Source organism: Aotus nancymaae, unplaced genomic scaffold (assembly GCF_030222135.1).
Source record: "Aotus nancymaae isolate 86718 unplaced genomic scaffold, 86718_ANA_hifiasm-v0.15.2.pri h1tg000012l, whole genome shotgun sequence".
Lineage (NCBI taxonomy): Eukaryota > Metazoa > Chordata > Mammalia > Primates > Aotidae > Aotus > Aotus nancymaae.
Window position 1 is genome coordinate 31,070,797 of NW_026988423.1, and position 13,514 is coordinate 31,084,310.

At 44.4% G+C, this 13,514-nt stretch overlaps 1 protein-coding gene across 2 annotated transcripts in view; it reads right to left on the reverse strand.

Moving 5' to 3' along the window:
* The window catches only part of KIRREL3 (kirre like nephrin family adhesion molecule 3), a 565,117-nt gene that overhangs the window by 206,710 nt on the left and 344,893 nt on the right, over positions 1-13,514 (reverse strand). The gene's annotated exons all lie outside the window — the stretch shown is intronic.

Consider the following 13,514-nt stretch of genomic DNA (forward strand, 5'->3'; position numbering starts at 1 on the left):
ATTCCCCACCCCTTTTCCTCTGCCTTTCCCAAACAAACTCATAGTCTATGAAATACAGGTTTGATTTTCTTAGATGACCACCATCTCCAAAAGAACATCTTAGGAGTAGGCCAAGGAGCAAAGAAGAAGCCCCAGAAAGATCAAGAGCATGTTATAGGAAAGGAAAATTGGTTATGGCAGATTGCAGCTATAGGAGGTAATGACACAAAACGGGTAGGCTAGAACCAGAAAGTCACATAGAAAGAGTCTACTGGAGGCAGAGGGGTGGATGAAATAATGTCTTTATGTCCCTTCCAAGGTGATAATTTTGTACGTGCAAAATTCTGAACTGTACATCCAGTTGAACAAAGTATACATTTATCAAGCATCTCCTTTGTATCAGGCTTGAAGTGAGGAATGAAAAGGTGAACAAGCATGGTTTCAGAGTGTAAGGATCCTACAAGGTGAAAGAGTAAAAAAGGCACTTGGGCCTCCCTTCTCCCTCTCTCCCATCCATCCATCTAGTGCAAGGCATATCGTAATAAAAAAGACACACTCTAGGCAGATGTGATGAGCACTAGAATCAGATTGGAAATCTGACTCTACCACTTACTACCTCTGTAATATTGGGCAGAAAATGTAAACATGCATAGCTTCAATTTTCCTGTTTCTATAACGAGAATATTAATGATGTCTATTTCATAGGGTTAACATGGGAATTAAAGAAGATAATGCATATTAAAGTTCTTGGTGCATAGCAGATGCTCAATAAATTAATATTTATTAAACTAATGAATTACAAATAAAGAAAATGTTAGGAAAACACAGAAGGGAGCTCATCAATAGTTGAAGAGATTGGGCTAAAATTTACAGGGAGGATGGTATTTGAGATGGTCTTGAAAGGTGAAGAGGATTTTGACATGTACAGATGGAAGCTATTTCAGACAGAGGGAAAAACATGAGTATTGAAGTGGAAAAGAGGAGGTCATGGTTCAGGGAAGGGTGAGTAGTGGGAAATAGGACTGACGATGTAGGTTGGTGCAGTATCATGGCAAACTTTTATTGCTGCACTGAGGATATGGACTTGATCCTTGGGCAAAAGTACGTTAGTAGGGATTCTTGAGCAAGTCATAACTGTGGTTTAGGAAGATCAATGTGGCAACACAGTGAGTAGGATTGTACTGAAGGTGAATTGGAGATAGGGAGTTTGGAGGCAACAGTAATCTCGGTGAGATTACATGAGGATTTTAACAAAGCTGGTGACAGTAGAAATGGAGGAAACAGTTATTAGGAAGTGGTGACCAACAGGATGCAGACAATGAGGGGAGGCAGAGCAAAGCTGATCCAGAGCATCTGGGGCGAGAGAACTGAGAAGGCCGTGATGTCGACTATAGCTCATGGAACACAGAGAAAAGGCAAGAGTCTTTGGAGGAAGGTAAGCTATGTGCTAGATGGAGAGTAAGGGACCTTGCAGGAAACCATGTGCAGATGCTCAGTCAAGCTGGAGCTATGTGCTTGCAGTCCAGGCCATAGCCCAGAACTGGAGATAAGGAAGTGGCATTAGCCTTATAGGGGTAATAGCTGAAAGTGTGGGGAAGGATGTCACTGAGAAGTGGCTAAAATAACTGTTGGTTTATGGTACTAGCATGGTAGATTGAAGTAGGTCCAGTGAATAGTGGGCTCTGAGAATTGGGGGCTGGAAAATCAAATAGGCAGAAGGACAAAAAGGTGAGTGTTAGCAATAGTAGAGGTAAAATGTGAGGTCAAAGGGTTCAGGTGGACTGGAGCCAGCAAGAGAAGTGGGAAAATCAGAAAGGATGAAAAGACTGAAGACCAAGGGAAAGTCAAAAAGTAGGTCAACAGGGAGTGAGAAAACGAGTGAGGACAGAGAAGAACTTTGACAATTGCAGTTGAATGTTCAGTAGTTCTGAGTTGTGCGTTTTCAGATGCAGATGGGGTGGATGCAGGTCACTTGGGGGAAGACAGCTGGCACCTGAGGAGGCAGATCAGAGGCTTGGGAGGGACTGAAGTCACCAAGGATGAAGCTGGTGATGACATGGGTTGGGGTGGGGGCTGAGAGACTGGTACTAAAATCCTAGAGGAAGATGGAGTCACATCCAGAAAACCTGCAGATGAGTTGAGAAGAATAAAGAGATGTTACAATGGATGGAATTATTGGGGCAAATTGCTGAAATTGAAGTGGGTCTGGGGAAAGCAATGTGCAGCATGAATTTATTGATTTCCTATTGAATGCCTTAAAGAGTTAAAGTTTTACATTAAAGGGTCAAAGAACATCTATGAAATAAATAATAATCTCTAGATGTATAAAGCTAGCGAATATTTTTATTGTTAAAATGTGTGGTGCTGGTCCAATATAGCGTGAGCCTGGTGCCTTTGACCAGCCTTCCGGACAAACAGCAAACATGCCAAGTCCTATAAGGCACCATTGCAGCCCAGGAGAGCTAAGATATATGCCCTGGAAGAGGTGGACTTGGGATGAACCTTGAGGGAGAAGGTGGGACTGAAGGGAGCATTTCAATCAATGGGAGAGTGGATAAGTGAGCAGAGGTGAAGTAAACACAGCATATTCTGAAGCTATTGCAGTAGGGGTGGAAGCTGGGCGTTATGAAGGAAAAAGCTGGAGGAAGATAGAGTGGGACCAGAAAGTGAAGGGTGGCAGACTGACATCGTAACAATTTTAAAGCCAATGAAATATCCCCAATTTGATTTCCCTGCAGTTATGGTCATGGACCAATTATAGTATTTAGTTTTTATGTGGACCTCCAGCGTCTTCCTGTGTGGTCCTCAAATCCTGAATACTTCGCTCCCAGAGCATTTACCACACAGTGCTACTGGTACGACAGCCTTTCTGCCTCCACTGTGAGCCATTTGAGGGCAGAGACCAGACCATCTCAGCAGCCTCTCAGGCTACAGCATACCCTGCACTGTGCAGACTGAGAGCTCTAGAAATATTTATGGCATGAATGAAGCAATTCACGAGTAACAGTTGGGCATAAATCAGAATACGCACTTGAACTGGGCTACAGTGTTCCACCAGAAGACTTCCAGGTCTAAATGGAAGCATCATGGCACAGGTGAAATTCTAGGTTTCTGAAGATAAAAAGGTAAGAAGGACTCTCAAAGCCCTTGTTAATTAAAAACACACATGGCTCTTCAGGGAACATTTCCCTGCCTCCCATTCTCCCTCACTGCACTGAATGGCAGATAAGGTGGTGTCTTCACCTGTGCTTTGGACCACATTTAATTAAATGCCTACATCGCTGCTTCCTCATACACCTTGTTTTATTTCCTTTCCTTCCTTCCATGCTAAAGAGGGCCAGGGCTAATACTAATGCATATGCTGTTAAACCTTTTTAATTAACTTCAACTTCTCCCAGAGATTTATGTTTAAACAGTAAATTTTTTGTTGATACTCAAATACATAGGCGGCACTCGGAATGATGTACGAGTACTCTTGTCCTCAAAATGATTCTTCATGAGTTACCACCAGAGACATTTTCATGAGCCTCTTTTATTAAAATAATAATACTCAGCAAGGCAATAATGCTTTACAGCCGGCAGCTAATTAACCCACCCCACCCCCCAAACAGGTCAGCATTAGCATCTGCAGGTTTGTGATATGATCGCCCGGCGGGTCCCACTTGTACCTTCGAGTCAGCACTGAATCAGTCTGGGTCTGTGCTCCGGCATCTGTGAGTAATGATTTTCATTTAAAACACATCTTTGTTCTTAGACTGTAGCTCAATCTATTATTATCGTTACTTATTTTGTTCTTGCTTAGTGCCTTCCCTGTACTGGGTATCAGTATTTCTGATCTGCACTTGACCTCTTGAAACAGAATTTAACCATGCCTTGAAAAATCCAGTGGATTTAAAACTCTTGTCTAATTGCAAAATCCAATTATTTTTCTGCAAGTCTAAATTTGTGCCCCAAGTATTTTATTTTTTATTTTTATTTTTGAGACAGTCTTTTTCTGTAACCCAGGCTGGAGTGCAGTGGCACACCTCGGCTCACTGGAACATTTATCTCCCAGGGTCAAGTGATTCTCCTGCCTCAGCCTCCCAAGTAGCTGGGATTACAGGCATGCACCACTACACCCAGCTAATTTTTGTATTTTTAGTAGAAACGGGGTTTCACCATGTTGGCCAGACTGGCCTAGAACTTCTGACCTCAAGTTCTACCTGCCTTGGCTTCCCAAAGTGCTGGGATTACAGGCCTGAGCCACCATACAGGGCCACCCTAAATATTTTTAATCATGATCTATGCTGTCAATTGTAATCACAATGTAGCAATTCTTTGCCAACAAAACCAATCTACCTACCGAAGTTCCTGTTCTATTCTTCATGTTGAGAGAATGTTTTCCCCCACAAGCCGATGTAGTTATATTCCATGTTGCACCACGGATGAGCCAATTATTTCAATTTTGGCATCAGATTCAGAAGAGACTTTAATGATCCTCAATGGTATAAACTGAATTTTTATTCCTACAGCAATTTAGTAATGATGATGACAGTTAAGCACTTAGAAAGTATTACTCATCTTCCAACCACTGACAAACAGGAGGCTGGGCACTTTTTATTTTAGGCACTTTTCTAGGCAAGTCCGACGGGGACTTCAGCATGGACAGCATTTCACAATATTTAGGAAGCCCAGGCTCACCCCTGCTACATTGCCAGGGGCTATAGAAAGAAAATCCCCCAGCCCCAGTACCTGTCTGCTGGGGTTTCTAGTTGGAAGTCGGAATAAGCTCCCAAGACTTGCACACCCATTTTAATTAACTCATCTATTCACGCATCCAACAAATATTTAATGAGTTTCTGCTAGGTAAGGAAACCCAGCCCCAGGAGGGGGACTGAAATATATGAGGTATGCCCCTTTCCCTCTAATCAAATTCAACCTCACCCCCCTCACTGGGGTCCAAGTTATTTGAATACTTCATTTATGCATATGTTTACTCCTTTCATTCAGCAAACGTTTATCAGGCACCTTTTAGTGTAAGGTACTCTGCTGGGAGCCCAAAAGTTTACAGAGAAGATCAAGTCTGTCAGCAAATCCCTTTGGTTCTTCCTTAAAAGTAAATTTGGAATCTGGTCTTGCCCCTCCACAGCTACCCCCTGGGCTGAGTCACTTGGACCCTGCACCAGGATGGTGGCCAGAGCCTCCTAATTGGTCTCGCAGCTTCCATCCTTGCCTTCTGCTGTCTAGTTTCAATGGAGCAGTCTAAGTAGTACTTTTAAAAACCTAAGTCAGAGGGAGCCATTCCTCTGTTCAGAACAATGCAGAGCATCCCATCTCACTAACAGTGAAAGCCAAAACCCGCTCTGTGACTCACGATGCCCTCCAGGGTCTGGCCTCCTTGTTATGCTTTGACTTAATCTTCACTCTTCCTTTAGCTCTCTGATACAGGTTTGGATTCATGTCCCCACCCAAATCTCATGTTGAATTGTCATCCCCAGTGTTGGAGGAGAGGCCTGGTGGGAAGTGATTGGACCACGGAGATGGATTTCCCCCTTGCTGTTCTTGTGATGGTGAGTGAGTTCTCATGAGAGCCGGTTGTTTGAAAGTGTGTAGCACCTCCTCCTTCATTCTCTTCTTCCTGTTCTGGCCATATAATACGGACCTACTTCCCCTCTGCCTTCTACCACGATTGTAAGTTTCCTGAGGCCTCCCCAGCTGTGTTTCCTACCTCCGGAGCCGTTAGTCAATTAAATCTCTTTCCTTTTTCCCCTTCTCAGGTAATTCTTTTTAGCAATGCAAGAATGAATAAGTGTGCTTGTCCTGGCCTCTTTGCTGTTCTTGAAATTCACCAGGTGTGCTCCTGCCTTAAGGCCTTTACACAGAGGGAATTGTGTAGTTCCCTCTGCCTGGGATGTCCTGTCCTCTGTCCCTCCCCTACTTCAAGACATTGCTCAGTGGCCACCTTCTTGGGGACCGATCACTTTATTTAAAATGTGCACTCCACCCCTGTAGTACTCCATATCCCTCTCCCTGTTTTGCCTGTCTGTAGAGTGCTTATCTCCAGCTGATATGGTTCATCTTTATTTGTTCATTTCATGTCTCCATCACTAGAATGTCAGCTCCATGAAGGTTTAGATATTTATTTTATTGACTGATGTATCAATGCCTAGCACACAGATATTTAATATTTGTTGAACATGTTATGTATGTAATGAGTGCATGTAATGATTACTACTGTCATAATCTTCAAGAAGCACATGATCAAATAGGAGCTATATCTAAAAATAATGAGCTATATTTTAAGAAAGCTAGAAATAAATATGGTAGCTCAAAGGGTAGAAAATTCATTTTGCCTGGTCGAAGGAGGGGCTAAAATCGGAGTCCTACAACTTCAGGTGTGTCATGTTGGAAAATGTATTAGTCCGTTTTCACTCTGCTGATAAAGACGTACCTGAGACTGGGAAGAAAAAGAGATTTAATTGGATTTACAGTTCCACATGGCGGGGAGGCCTGAGAATCATGATGGGAGGTGAAAGGCAGTTCTTACTGGGTGGTGGCAAGAGAAAAATGAGGAAGATGCAAAAGCAGAAACCGCTGGTAAAACCATCAGATCTTGTGAGACTTATTCACTACCACAAGAACAGTATGGTGGAACCACCCTCGTGATCAAATTATCTCCCACCGGGTCCCTCCCACAACACGTGGGAATTATGGGAGTATAAGTCAAGATGGGAGTTGGTAAGGACAGAGCCAAAACATATCATTCTGCCCCGGACCCTCCAAATCTCATGTTCTCACATTTCAAAACCAATCATGCCTTCCCAACAGTCTCCCAAAGTCTTAACTCATTTCAGCATTAATGCAAAAGTCCACAGTCCAAAGTCTCATCTGAGACAAGGCAAGTCCCTTCCACCTATGAGCCTGTAAAATCAAAAGCAAGCTAGTTACTCCCTAGATACAATGGGGGTACAAGTATTGGATAAATACAGCTGTTCCAAATGGGAGAAATTGGCCAAAACAAAGAGGTAACAGGGCCCATACAAGTCTGAAATCCAGTGGGACAGTCAAATGTTAAAGCTGCAAAATGATCTCCAGGTCTCACATCCGGGTCACACTGATGGAAGAGGTGGGTTCCCATGGTCCTGGGCAGCTCCATTCCTGTGACTTTGCAGGGTGCACCCTCCCTCCCAGCTGCTTTCACAGGCTGGCATTGAGTGTCTGCAGCTTTTCCAGGTGAACGCTGCAAGCTGTTGGTGGATCTACCGTTCTGGGATCTAGAGGTCAATGGCCCTCTTCTCACAGCTCCACTGGGCAGTACCCCAGTAGGGACTCTGTGTGGGGGCTCTGACCCCACATTTATCTTCTGCACTGCCCTAGCAGAGGTCCTCCATGAGCATCCTGCCCTTGCAGCAAACATCTGCCCGGGCATCCAGGCATTTCCATACATCTTCTGAAAGCTAGGTAGAGATTCCCAAACCCCAGTTGTTGACTTCTGTGCAATCTCAGGCTCAACACCACATGGAAGCTGCCAAGGCTTGGGGCTTGCACCCTCTGAAGCTATGTCCCGAGCTCTACATTGGCCCCTTTCAGCCATGGCTGGAGCAGCTGGAATGCAGGGCACCAAGTGCACACAGCACGGGGATCCCGGGCCTGCCCAAGAAACCATTTTCTCCCAGGCCTCAGGCCTGTGATAGGAAGGGCTGCCGTGAAGACCTCTGACATGCCCTAGAGGCATCTTCCCCATTGTTTTGGGGGTTAACATTGGCCTCCTCTTTACTTATGCAAATTTCTGCAGCTGGCTTGCTTGGATTTTTCTTCAGAAAATGGGTTTTTCTTTTCTATCACATTGTCAGGGCTGCAAATTTTTGGAACTTTTATACTTGGCTTCCCTTATAAAATTGATTGCCTTTAGCAGCACTCAAGTCACCTCTGGAATGCTTAGCTGCTTTAAAATGTCTTCTACTGGATACCCTAAATCATCTCTTTCAAGTTCAAAGTTCCACAAATCTCTAGGGCAGGGGCAAAATGCCACCAGTCTCTTTGCTAAAACACAACGAGTCTCCCTTGCTCCAGTTCCCAACAAGTTCGTCGTCTCCATCTGAGACCACCTCAGCCTGGACCTTATTGTCCATATCACTATCAGGTCAAAGCCATTCAACAGATTTCTAGGACGTTCCAAACTTTCCCAAATTTTCCTGTCTTCCTCTGAATCCTCCAAACTGTTCCCACCTCTGCCTGTTAACAAGTTCCAAAGTCACTTCCACATTTTTGGGTATCTTTTCCACAGTGCCCCACTCTACTGGTACCAATTTACTGTGTTAGTCTGTTTTCATACTGCTAATAAAGACATACCCAAGACTGGGAAGAAGAAGAGATTTAATTGGACTTGCAGTTCCACATGGCTGGGAGGCCTCAGAATCATGGCAGGAGGTGAAAGGCACTTCTTACATAGTAGTGGCAAGAGAAAAATGAGGAAGATACAAAAGTGAAAATCCCTGATAAAACCATCAGATCTCATGAGATGTATTAACTACCATGAGAAAAGTATGGGGGAAACCACCCCCATGATTCAAATTATCTCCCACTGGGTCCCTTCCATAACACATAGGAATTACAGGAGTACAATTCAAGATGAGATGTGGGTGGGAACACAGCCAAACTGTATCAGAAAAGAACTGTAATCCATGTTGAAATGAGAAAAGGGTGCCTTGCTATAGGATTCCTCAAATAGACTAAGAAAGTCTTTTGGGAATTAGTGATGGTGCACAGTTTGTGTGTTTCTTTGAAACTTGATACTTATTCCAACTGGGAATCCCTCTCCATCTTCCCAAAATCTCACAAACAAATTCTAGTGATAAACTTCACTCCATATCTCAAACAGGGATTACTTTTGAGAACCATGCATGCCCTTTCCAGATGTCAGTGGAAGGCATCCAGGGGGCAGAGTCAGTACAATTTCTCATGGCTGATTTTGACAGTAGATGTCAGGTTAGTGTTAACCTGGAGCCTAACTGGATCTTGGGGATGAATCTCTTATTTTGGTAGCACTTTAAAATAAGTGGCAGCAGTTCATGCATAATTACTTCTGAATTATCTAGGGGATTTACCAGGTTTGATTATAGATGCGTAATGACTTTACCAAATTTGTGGGTATTAGGGAGATATTAATTCATATGAAACCTCACAATTCATTCATGTGCCATTCGTTTTCATTCCTCTTTTATAATAAGCTAATTAGTTTAAATTATTTGTACTTGTACAAGGTCTTGAAACACATATAAGGAATTATTATACCAGAGAACTCAATAGATGAGGAGTTTTGGAGACAGCATTAATTGTGATGAAGGGTTCATAAAGCAGGGGATGTTCAATTTTCCCATTTGGGGTGGCAGTAACAGGTCTAATCATGACACCTCCATGAAGTCGTGGGAAGTCCCTAATTAATGTTTCTGAATTCCAATATTTAAATGAAGGTGGGGTAAGTAATTATGCCAGCTGGAGAATGGGGCAAAAAGGCGGGTTCAGCCTTGTGCTAACCAAAGAAAAGATGAAATGGTGAGGGCTTGTCAATTCTGGGCTGGGAGGAAGACAGGGACCAGTGTGTCTGATCTGTCTGGAGGATTCCTTTAAAAGAACCCAAGGTTCTGGAGGTCACAGGCAGGCTGGAATTTCAGCCCCTTGGAGTGAAGGGATGGGCTTCTTTGGGTTTAGTTCCAGCATCTGTTAACTCCCCAACCCTTGTTTTTTTGTGTGAAACCAGCACCCTCTGGCCAATGAGCCCAGACTGGGGTCTCTGTGGATTGATGGATATAAATCATCTTCTTTCCTTAGGGAACAAAGAACCAGGACAGGAGAGGAAGCCTGGGCGAAGCCCTCCCAGGGAGCCTACGGTGGTAGGAACAAGAGCTACCATTCCTTGAGCCCATTCTCAATGGTAGGCAAGTGCTAGACACTTTGCTCACACATTTCATCCTCATAACAGACCTATGGTGTAGACAGTATCATTATCTCCACTTCGCAGGTCAGGGGACTGTGGACAAGAGGTCAGGACATTTGCCAAAGCCCTCCACTCAGTCTGTAGGCAGCAGGGCTGGGTCCCTGAGGATGTCTGGTTCTGAAGCCTGGTCCTTGATCTCTGTGCTCCATGGCCTTCTGTAATCCCCGCTGTCTCCCAAACATCAGTGCTGTCATAACACCATCATTCTTACCCTTATCCTTACCAGCCCAAATGGGGAACATGAAGAGTTACTCTTTTTTGAAATCTGAATATCAGATTTTCACTTTCCAGGCAATTCACCAGGACAGAGGCCTTTTAATTTTCCTCCCTGAGATCTTCCTCCATGGACCAATAATGAAGGACCAGCCACCTCACTGGTCCCCTATTGCTAGTAGACAAAACCCTACAAGGATTAATGCAAGAAGAAGTTGCCTTAATGGATTAGACATCAGTTTAATTTACATTTGATTTAAAAAGTCATTCATTCATGCATTCAGCAGACGGTATTTGTTAAATGTCTCCTATACTCTTCATTGGGTTTTGTTGGGTTGCGAGGGTGGGGGAAGGGAAAAAGAGAGCAGGTATAATAAAGCTTATGCCAGACAACTTGTTTATAATTTTCTTGTGAGGAATAGATGTACACACCTGAAAAGTTAAGTAAACAAGAGGATGATGGAATAACTAGGCAAGCGAGGGAGGCAGACAGTGCACGGTCTACAGGGTCCAACAAAGGAGATGATACTGGGGCCGCAGTGGCCGAGGATGATGGCTTTGGAGGGGCGAAGGAGTGACTGACTGGCTCCGTGAAGGATGAGCAGGGTTGGGGTGGCAGAAGAGGCACCAGCTGGACCTGCCCAGAAAACCAAGCCCCTGTGCTACCTCGGTCTGTAAGTAAGCGTTTGACCTTGGGGGGAATCACTCTCTAGCGCCTCACTGTCTTTGCTGTAAGATGTAGATAATGATACCTCATGGGGTTGTCATGAAATTCAAATCGGAAAATGGATAGGAAATGGCTCTGAAAGATGTAAAGAGCAATATAAACGCCAGATACGGAACGAGAAGAAAGCAACGCCAGTAGTGGCATTTTGCAGACTCCAATCACCCAGTACCACATGTGGAGGAGCTCTTTTCAAGGTCACACGGACACTTTGGCAAGACTCTATCTTGGCAGCATTCAGTGTGACATGCCAGGGCAACGAGAAATGGGAGGGGCTGCATGAGACATGGCAAGGCCAAGGTAAAGCCCCAAGGTTCACACACAGTCCGTGGAAAGTGCACGGGGGGACCTGAGAAGGGGGAGAAGGGCAGGGATGCCCCTGACATTTTTTTCATCTCTGGTGCTATCAAACAGAAGATGTCGTCTTTGTTCCTTTATAGCCATTTTTAGTTGCACCAAAAGGGGGTGTTGAAAAATAGAACTTGTAACTGCCTCCATGCAATTCAGGGGAAGATGACACCACTTCTGCCTAGAGGGTGACCCTGGAGCCCAGCACATATCTTACCCTCAGTCACAAACAGCAAGGTCACAGTCCTCCATTCTAGAATCTCATGTCCTTGAATCTTCCTATCATGGGCTTTCAGTTTCAAGGGGAATTTCTACACAGGACACAGGAATTTCTACTTTAAGAATCAGTTTGACTGTCTTTCAGTGTCTACATTCAGTTTCAAAAGGCTGGTGAGCCAGGGCTCATGGTTAGGACACCTGACAGGTGGCAGGAAAGACCTCTCTTGTGGACACTGATTTTATTGCTAAAAGTTGCTAAAGGATGAGCAACTTAGCAGCTAGGACTTTTACCACTTCAGTGATAAAATGAAAAGTCAACCACTAGAAGATGGATCTAGGATACCTAAACTGAAAGAATTTTTTTTTTCCACAGCATATTGCAATGCAATGGTGAAAGGAATTTTAAATAGGCACTTTCTCTTTTTTTCCTACCTCCAGGCATCTGTCTCTGAAATATTGAAGGTGAGGGAGATAACACTGGACTTTCTGGGAAGACCTCTAAGAAAGGGGTTTCCATTGAGAAGAAACCACGGTAACAGTTAGAGGAAGAGCATGTGTAATGTAGGAAATTCTTTTGCTTCAGATAGATGCCCTTTCCTCACCCCAGGGCACAGTAAGCTTAAAGCCATGTCCTGAATCTCTCTGGAGAGGTGTCTAGCCTGGCTCACATCCTGAGCCCTCTCCACCTGGGTAACCATGCAGCTGACATCATGAGAGGTCTGAGTCCCTCAGACTCCTGAAGGTCAATGGATATTGCATATCTTTTTTCGACACTGCTTCAATACTTTTCAATTTTTGTTTTGTTTTCTTTTGTTTTTTTTTTTACAACCTTAAGTGTTTTAAGAATTTGTTTGCTCCTTTAAAGGCTTTGCTTCCCCCTGAATATTATGACTAGCCTAGTAGGTCAGAGGCCAGGAATCTGCAAAGGGCCATTCATTCACCCTAGCTTTTATCCTGGCTTCAACATGATAGCTCAAACCAGATTTTATGTAGGAGGAAGGAAGACACTGAGAGATGTTCCTAGCTGGCACAGGTTGTATTGAACACCGGTCTCACCCCACCGTGGGCAGGCGGTGGTGGAGCGCATCTGTCTGTCTCTGTGTTGGTGGCTGTGATTTGGCAGCTCTGCCAAAGATTTGTAAGATGGAGAAGCAAGTGCAGGGTTGGGGTATGGGGAAAGGGGTAAGAAAGGAGATTAGTCGCTTGAGTCTGGATAATTTTTCTTGATGTCAAAGCCTCACCCAGGAGAGCTCTTGCTGTTGCCTGCTTTTATCTGGAAAACAATGCGAGCAGTATCTCTCAAAATTAGGTCAGGGTTTGCAGAGGCAGGGGCTTGCCAAGGTGCTAACTGCCTGAATCCTCGGTGGGTTTACACAGCTCTCTGCTCTGACAAATGCCTCCTTTGTCTCTCTGTAAAGTCTGCCTCTTTTCTCCTTCACCCCTTCACTCCCCCAAAACAACTGAATTTGGAAGGTTAAAAATCACTTCACTTGTCAACTTGAAAGCTCTCCCTCCCCACTCAAGTTGTTTCTCTTCCTGCCCAGGGAAGGCAGCTACTGTGTGTCACCCTGGGGACTAGAACCACTTTTCAAAGAGCACAGATCTGCTCACAGATCTGCTGTTCTCACAACGCAGTTGTCATCTCGGGAGCAGTGTGTGCCCGTCCACCCTGGGAGAGGCTTATTAAGGCTGTGTCTCAACCATTTCAGAGGGCTGGAGAATTAGGGGGACAGTCCTCGTGGTTTGGTCTCCTTAGGCTTGTCTTGGCTCAGGTTTCTGTGGGGCAACAGTATGAGAAAAATTCTGTCCACTCTACCAAAACGGAAGAAGCAATAGCAGGATAGTGGGGCAGTGACAGTCAGTTCTTCTTTGGTTTTCCAGGACAACGTGGCTTTCTCTTATTTTTCGTTCCTGACACTGTTTTCACTGACTAAGATATCATGGCAATGAAACACTGTTGTCTCTAAATGCGGGGTGGGGCTGAAGAAGGGGAGAGGGGAGGCCTTAGAAGCTAAGTAGAATCCTCTAGAAGTATTTGGAAATGAGGAACTGAGC